We start from the raw sequence: 9521 nt of genomic DNA on the forward strand, positions 1-9521 counted from the left end.
ATTACTTTTAAATCATTGACCATAGCAAGTACGTGATCACCGTCACGCATGGCGGGCTTCTTCCGGTGATCTGCCTCTCCTTTGAAATGCTTGCCTTTCTTTCGACATTGATGGTTGGTTGGAAGAAATCGACGATGGCCCAGGTACACATTCTTCCTGCATTTTTCCAGGTATATACTTTCGGTGTCAGCTAAATAGTGCGTGCATGTGTGGTATCCCTTGTTTGTCTGTCCTGAAAGGTTACTGAGAGCGGGCCAATCGTTGATGGTTACAAACAGCAACGCGTGCAGGTCAAATTCCTCCTGTATGTGCTCATCCCACACACGTACACCGTTTCCATTCCACAGCTGTAAAAGTTCTTCAACTAATGGCCTTAGGTACACATCAATGTCGTTGCCGGGTTGCTTAGGGCCTTGGATGAGAACTGGCATCATAATGAACTTCCGCTTCATGCACATCCAAGGAGGAAGGTTATACATACATAGAGTCACGGGCCAGGTGATGTGGTTGCTGCTCTGCTCCCCAAAAGGATTAATGCCATCCGCGTTTAAACCAAACCATACGTTCCTTGGGTCACGTGCAAACTCATCCCAGTACTCTCTCTCGATTTTTCTCCACTGCGACCCGTCAGCGGGTGCTCTCAACTTCCTGTCTTTCTTACGGTCCTCACTGTGCCATCGCATCAACTTGGCATGCTCTTTGTTTGTGAACATCCGTTTCAACCGTGGTATTATAGGAGCATACCATATCACTTTCGCAGGAACCCTCTTCTTGGGGGGCTCGTCGTCAACATCGCCAGGGTCATCTCGTCTGATCTTATACCGCAATGCACCGCATAGAGAGCATGCGTTCAAATCCTTGTACGCACCGCGGTAGAGGATGCAGTCATTAGGGCATGCATGTATCTTCTGCACCTCCAATCCTAGAGGGCATACGACCTTCTTTGCTGCGTACGTACTGTCGGGCAATTCGTTATCCTTTGGAAGCTTCTTCTTCAATATTTTCAGTATCTTCTCAAATCCTTTGTCAGGCACAGCATTCTCTGCCTTCCAGTGCAGCAATTCCAGTACGGTACCCAGCTTTGTGTTGCCATCTTCGCAATTGGGGTACAACCCTTTTTTGTGATCGTCTAACATGCGATCGAACTTGAGCTTCTCCTTTTCACTTTCGCATTGCGTCTTTGCATCGACAATGACCCGGCGGAGATCATCATCATCGGGCACATCGTATGGTTCCTCTTGATCTTCAGTAGCTTCCCTCGTTGCAGCATCATCGGGCACATCGTCTGGTTCCTCTTGATCTTCAGCAGCTCCCCCCGTTGCAGCATCACGGTATTCAGGGGGCACATAGTTGTGATCGTCCTCTTCTTCTTTGTCGTCTTCCATCATAACCCCTATTTCTCCGTGCCTCGTCCAAACATTATAGTGTGCCATGAAACCCTTGTAAAGCAGGTGGGTGTGAAGGATTTTCCGGTCAGAGTAAGACTTCGTATTCCCGCATTTATGGCATGGACAACACATAAAACCATTCTGCTTGTTTGCCTCAGCCACTTCGAGAAAATTATGCACGCCCTTAATGTAATCGGAGGTGTATCTGTCACCATACATCCATTGCTGGTTCATCAGCGTGCATTATATATAATTATGTGTGTCAAAAGTAAGAAAATCAGACAAGTATCTATCTAAAGTAAGAAAATCAGACAAGTCTCTATCTAAAGTAAGAAAATCAGAAAGAAGATAAGAACAAGAGGCTCACCACGGTGGTGCTGATGACCCACAAGTATAGGGGATCAATCGTAGTCCTTTCGATAAGTAAGAGTGTCGAACCCAACGAGGAGGAGAAGGCTCTGATAAACAGTTTTCAGCAAGGTAATAACTGCAAGCACTCAAAGTAGCGGTAACAAGTGATGGTGTAGTGAGGTGAAACGTAGCAAGCGAAAAGTAACAAGTAACAAGTAGTAGCAACGGTGCAGCAAGTGGCCCAATCCCTTTTGTAGCAAGGGACAAGCCTGAACAAAGTGTTATAAGAGGAAAAACACTCCCGAGGACACACGGGAATTTCTGTCATGCTAGTTTCATCATGTTCATATGATTCGCGTTCGTTACTTTGATAGTTTGATATGTGGGTGGACCGACGCTTGGGTACTGCCCTTAATTGGACAAGCATCCCACTTATGATTAACCCCTCTCGCAAGCATCCAAAACTATGAAAGAAGAATTAAGACAATGTCTAACCATAGCATTAAACTAGTGGATCCAAATCAGCCCCTTACGAAGCAAAGCCCCTCTAAAGTTTGAGGCAAATGAACGCATTTTTTTTCGTCGTCTCCAACGCATAGACTGGGGTTTAAGCTTCTGTCACTCCAGCAACCCATCATCTACTTACTACTCTCCAATGCCTTCCTCTAGGCCCAAATATGGTGAAGTGTTATGTAGTCTACGTTCACATAACACCACTAGAGGAAAAACAACATACATCATATCAAAATACCGAACGAATATCAAATTCACATGACTATTATTAGCATGACTTATCCCATGTCCTCATGAACAAAAGTAACTATTCACAAAGCATAATCATAATCATGATCAGAGGTGTAATGAATAGCATCAAGGATCTGAACATAAACTCTTCCACCAAGTAATCCAACTAGCATCAACTACAAAGAGTAATCAACACTACTAGCAACCTTACAAGTACCAATCGGAGTCGGAGACGGAGATTGGTTACAATAGATGAACTAGGGTTTGGAGAGGAGATGGTGCTGATGAAGATGTTGATGGAGAAGCCTCCCCTCCGACGAGAGGAGTGTTGGTGATGACGATGGCGACGATTTCCCCCTCCGGGAGGGAAGTTTTTCCGACAGGATCGTCCTGCCGGAGCTCTAGATTGGATCTGCTCAAGTTCCGCCTCGTGGCGGCGGAGAATACACGAAAAAGCTCCACCTTCATTTTTTTTCGGACGAAACCCTTTATATAGCAAAAGAAGGGGGCCAGTGGGCCACCAGGGTGCCCACAAGCCCTGTTGCCGCGACCAGGGGGGTAGGCCGCGGCAACCAGGCTTGTGGGCCCCTGGTTGCTCCCCTCTAACACTTCTTTCGCCCAGTATTTTTTTATAAAATCCAAAAAAATCCACGTTGATTTTCAGGGCATTTGGAGTTGCGCAGAATAGAGGACTCAGACTTGCTCCTTTTCCAGTCCACAATTCCAGCTGCCGGTATTCTCCCTCTTCAAATAAACCTTGCAAAATAAGAGAGAAAGGCATAACTAAGGTTCCACAAAGTATAATATCAGTCCATAAAGCGATAAATATCAACATGAAAGCATGATGCAAAATGGACGTATCAACTCCCCCAAGCTTAGACCTCGCTTGTCCTCAAGCGAAAACCAATGCCCAAAACATGTCCACATGTTTAGGGATGAAGGTGTCGATAAAACAAAATACGGACATGAGGGCATCATGATCACACATAGAACAACAATGCATCACAGAGATTCTTATGGGAAAGTAACAATTCTTCACAAAGCAAATTATGAAACAAAAACCTTACCGAGAAGTGACCAACAACCATCCAAAGTCATTGAAGCAATTGCAATTTAGCATATTATCAGAAAGAGTCAAATAAGAGCTTGTAAAGAAAATCCACATACTCAATCATCTCTTTTGTTTTCCACAATTGTTACAACTCACGTGTTACTCATGGTATCGAAGTTTCAGTTGGACACAGAGAAAGATAGGGGCTTATAGTTTTCCTCCCAACCATTTACCTCAAGGGTAAAGTCAACAATAATAAAGCATAAGTACTCAGCTCCAAGTTGATATATGAATATAGATCTTTCCCAAGCATATGACGTTCACCAAGAAAAAGGCTAAATAAGGAATTGGTGAAGATCACCATGACTCTTACAAGGGCAAAAAGTAAAGGTACAATATAGGCCCTTCGCAGAGGGAAGCAGAGGTTGTCATGCACTTTTGAGGTTTGGGTGCGTGTCCTCTTAGTGTGGAGGAATGTCACTTTATATTGCCTCCTATGATAAAGAACTTTATTATGCAGTCTTTCGCTTTTATGTCTTCCTCATCACAGGTTCGTACAAAGCTTATTTTCCACACACTAATAGATCATACATATTAGAGAGCAATTTTTATTGCTTGCACCGATGACAACTTACTTGAGGGATCTTATTCAATCCATAGGTAGGTATGGTGGACACTCATGGCAGAACTGGGTTGAAGGTTTATGGATGCACAAGTAGTATCTCTACTTGGTGCGGGAGTTTTGGCTAATATGAGGTGGAAGCAATCGTCACATGCTAAGGGATATCTAATCATATAAAATTGTTTGGAACCAAGCAAACACTATTCATTATGTTGTCTTCCTTGTCCAACATCTACTTCTAAGCATGTAATAGTTTGGTGAGTGCTCACAATTATAGAAAGTGTCTAAGATGATATATTTATATGTGAACCTATCTTTCCTTATTACTTCTTATTAATTGCAACAATGACTGAGGTCTATGTTGGTCTACTCTCAACAAGTTTAAATCATCATACTTGTTATATGTGGAGCTATCACTTTCCATAAGATCATCTCATGATCTTTCATGCTATCGTTCTTTTCATACTTTTGTTCACGGCACAAAGCAAAGCCCTTAACTAAGATACTCTTTATTATATAGCTCACAAGCTCGAATACATCGGGGGAGACACAAGGCAAAAAGACTCAAACTAAACACTAAAGACTTATTCCACTAAGAGAAGAAATAAAACTGAAAAGGAAAGAACTAAAACAAAGGTAAACGCAAAAGATATAAAGGTGATACGATACCAGGGCAACTCCCCCAAGCTTGGCAAAAGCCAAGGGGATTACCCATACCAATGCTTAGTTGTCTTCCTTTGGTGGTGATGGTGGTGGTGTTGTTGAAGTAGTCTAATTTCCACTTGAGCAAAAAGTTCTGCTCCCTCAGATCGTCATTTTCCTCCTCAAGCTTCAACACTCTATGACAAAGTTCCTTCTTACTCTCCTGCAAGAAACGAGAAGGGATAAACAAGGTCTTAGGCTTCTTCCTTTGGTCAGGAAGGCTTGATTCTTGAACTCCACATGAGTGCGTCCACGTTGGGGTAGAGGAGCCTCCTCTTCATCGGAACTCGTCTGTTCCTTCCCCTTGGGCTCATAGTCCTCTTCCTTCTTAGTGGTCCAGCCATAAGGTTCCAAGTCCCCATTAATCCTGGAGCTAACACGATCATCGACCACATAGATCTCTTCTTATGAATCTTGAGAAGACATCTTGACCTAAATCTGCGGCAGACAACAGGCTTGAAACGAAGACAAAGGAAAACTGCGCGATACGGAGATCAAAACCCTCGGGCGTATATAATGATTTTTTTTGGACCAGAAGGAGTGCTCCGCAAGAAAACGGAGTCTGGGAGGCACACGAGCTGCCCAGAAGCCCTGTTGCCGCGGCCAGGGGGGAGGCCGCGACAACCAAGCTTGTGGCCGCCTCGTGCGCTCTCAGGACTGCTTTTTATTTTTCTATTTTTCCATAAATTCCAAAATGGAGAAAATTTCCTATTGGAAAAGTTTCGGAGTCAAATTACTGACCGAAACAGATACCTCTCGGTTTTCAGGGTCTGGAACAGGCTGATAAACATCCCTTATGTACTCTTCTGGAGTTATGATATTGATGATATTGGTCTCAACATTTATGGGAGTACCAGAGATGTAATGCTTGATTCTTTGCCCATTTACCACCCTAGGAAAATTACCTTCCGTGTTATTGATTTTGATGGCACCGGAACGATATACTTCCTCAACAACGTAAGGACCTTCCCATTTAGAGAGAAGCTTGCCTGCGAAGAATCTTAAACGAGAATTGTATAGCAGGACATAATCACCTACATTGAACTCTCGTTTTTGTATTCTTTTGTCGTGCCATCTCTTAACCTTTGTCTTGAACAACTTGGCATTCTCATATGCCTGGGCCCTCCATTCATCTAATGAGCTGATATCAAACAACCGCTTCTCACCGGCAAGTTTGAAATCAAAGTTGAGCTCTTTGATTGCCCAAGAAGCTTTGTGTTCCAGCTCAAGAGGTAAATGACATGCCTTACCGTAAACCATTTTATACGGTGACATGCCCATGGGATTCTTATAAGCAGTCCTATAAGCCCATAGTGCATCGTCAAGTTTGCTAGACCAATTCTTTCGAGATCTATTGACGGTCTTTTGTAAGATCAATTCGATCTCCCTATTACTCAACTCCACTTGGCCACTAGACTGAGGATGATAAGGAGATGCAACTCTATGGTTGACGTCGTACTTAGCGAGCATCTTGCGGAAAACACCATGAATGAAGTGTGAACCGCCATCAGTCATCAGATATCTAGGGACTCCAAATCTTGGGAAAATGACTTCTTTAAGCATCTTAATAGAGGTGTGGTGATCAACATTTTTAGTGGGGATAGCCTCTACCCACTTAGTGACATAATCCACAACAACTAAGATGTCAGTGTACCCATTGGAACTCGGGAAGGGTCCCATATAATCAAAGTCCCAGACATCAAATGGTTCAATGACCAGTGAATAGTTCATAGGCATTTCCTGACGTTTGCTAATGTTCCCTATTCTTTGACATTCGCCACAAGACAAGACAAACTTACGGGCATCCTTGAAGAGAGTGGGCCAATAGAAACCTGATTGCAATACCTTATGAGCAGTTCTGTCTCCAGCATGGTGTCCTCCGTAGGCCTCGGAATGACACTTCTGCAGGATCTATCCCTGTTCATGTTCAGGCACACAACGTCTAATAACACCATCTACTCCTTCCTTATAAAGATGAGGATCATCCCAAAAGTAGTGTCTCAAATCAAAGAAGAATTTCTTCTTTTGCTGGTAGGTGAAACTAGGTGGTATGTATTTGGCTACGATATAGTTTGCGTAATCAGCATACCACGGTGCACTATGTGAAGTGCGGATGACATTCAATTGCTCATCAGGAAAGCTGTCATCAATAGGTCGTGGGTCATCAAGGACATTCTCTAGCCTAGACAAGTTATCTGCTACAGGGTTATCAGCACCCTTTCGGTCAACAATGTGCAAATCAAATTCCTGTAGGAGGAGAACCCATCTGATTAGCCTAGGCTTAGCGTCCTTCTTCTCCATGAGGTACTTAATAGCAGCATGATCAGAGTGAATAGTGACTTTGGGGTCAACTATATAAGATCTGAACTTTTCACATGCAAACACGACTGCTAAAAACTCCTTCTCTGTAGTGGCATAGTTTATTTGGGCACTGTCTAGAGTTTTACTAGCTTAGTGAATGACATTCAACTTCTTGTCAACTCTTTGTCCTAGAACAGCACCAACAGCATAATCACTGGCATCGCACATGATTTCAAAGGGCAAGTTCCAATCAGGTGGTTGAACAATAGGTGCAGTTATTAAGGCCTTCTTAAGTATTTCGAAAGCTTCCTCACAATCCTCATGAAAAACAAAAGGAACTTCCTTCTGCAAGAGGTTGGTAAGAGTCCTAGAAATCTTAGAGAAGTCTTTAATGAACCTCCTATAGAAACCAGCATGACCTAGGAAACTTCGTATACCTCTGATATCTGTGGGGCAAGGCATTTTCTCAATTGCATCAACCTTAGCCTTATCAACTTCAATGCCTCTCTCAGAGATTTTGTGTCCTAAGACGATGCCTTCATTAACCATGAAGTGGCACTTCTCCCAGTTCAATACGAGGTTGGTATCTTTGCATCTCTGTAAGACTCGATCAAGGTTGCTAAGGCAATCGTGAAAGGAAGAACCATAGACGGAGAAATCATCCATGAAAACCTCAACAATCTTTTCACAAAAGTCAGAGAATATAGCCATCATACATCTTTGAAAGGTGGCAGGTGCATTGCACAAGCCAAAAGGCATGCGTCTATAAGCGAAGGTACCGAAGGGGCATGTGAAGGTGGTTTTCTCTTGATCAGATTGTGCAACAGGTATTTGCGAGAAACCTGAATAACCGTCTAGAAAGCAGAAGTGTGTGTGTTTAGATAGCCTTTCTAGCATCTGGTCGATAAACGGCAAAGGATAATGGTCCTTCCTGGTTGCCTTGTTCAGTTTCCGGAAGTCTATCACCATCCTATAACCAGTAATAATCCTCTACGGGATTAGTTCATCCTTATCATTAGGGATGACGGTGATACCTCCCTTCTTAGGTACGCAATGTACTGGACGTACCCAATCACTATGAGCAACAGGATAAATGATTCCTGCTTCCAGAAGCTTCAATATTTCTTTTCTCACGACCTCTTTCATCCTCGGATTTAGTCTCCATTGATGATCATCAACTGGCTTAGAATCAGGATTGGTTTTAATCTTGTGCTGACATAGAGTGGGGCTAATACCCTTAAGATCATCAAGAGTATATCCAATAGCAGCACGGTGCTTCCTCAAAGTTTTTAATAACTTCTTCTCTTCGTGACTCGAGAGGTGAGCACTAATAATAATAGGATATATCTCCTTCTCATCAAGATAGGCATACTTAAGAGTATCTCGTAACTGTTTTAGCTCGAACACAGGATCAGCCTTTGGTGGGGGAGGATCCCCAAGCAATTCAACAGGCAGATTATTCTTGAGAATAGGATATTGTTCTAAGACAATTTTATCTATCTCATCTCTTTCCTCCATATGCATATCATTTTCATGCTCAAGCAGATATTGCTCTAAAGGATCCGTAGGAGGTACGGCAATAGAGGCAAGAGCAATGATTTCATCCCTACCAGACGACTCTTTTTCATGGGGTTGTCTTCCAAACTTGGAGAAGTTAAATTCATGAGACACACCCTCGAAACTAACAGCGACAGTCTGTTTAATGCAATCAATGTGAGCATTGACAGTGTTGAGAAAGGGTCTACCAAATATGATGGGACAAAAGCTATCTTGTGCAGTACCAAGGACGAAGAAATCAGTAGGATACTTCATCTTACCACACAGGATTTCTACGTCTCTCACAATTCCCAGAGGGCAGATAGTTTCTCTATTAGCTAGCGTAATAGTGACATCAATGGGTGCAATCTCATCTTTGATTTCATCATATAGGGAACGGGGTATTGCATACACTAGCACCCATATCACATAAACCATGATAACAGTGATCTCCTATCTTGACAGAAACAACGGGCAGGCCAACTACAGGTCTGTGTTTGTCTTTCGCGTGAGCTTTAGCTATTCTAGCGGAGTCCTCACAGAATTTGATAACATGCTCGTCTATGTCTTCGGCTAAGAGATCTTTGATAATAGCAACACTAGGTTCAACTCTAATTTCCTCAGGGGGTGCAAGTGGTCTAATGTAACCCCTACGTATCACAGTTGGAGCTTTAGAATAATCCTTTTTCCTAGCAGGGTAAGGTGGTTTCTTAGCGTAGGCACGAGGAACAATAGGATCACTAAAGGCAATGACTTTTTCCTCAACTAGATTGGGTTTAACTATGTTGATTTCTATAGGAGGATGATACTTAAACACTTCTCTTTT

This window comes from Hordeum vulgare, chromosome 3H (assembly GCF_904849725.1).
Source record: "Hordeum vulgare subsp. vulgare chromosome 3H, MorexV3_pseudomolecules_assembly, whole genome shotgun sequence".
In the NCBI taxonomy this organism is placed as follows: Eukaryota; Viridiplantae; Streptophyta; class Magnoliopsida; order Poales; family Poaceae; genus Hordeum; species Hordeum vulgare.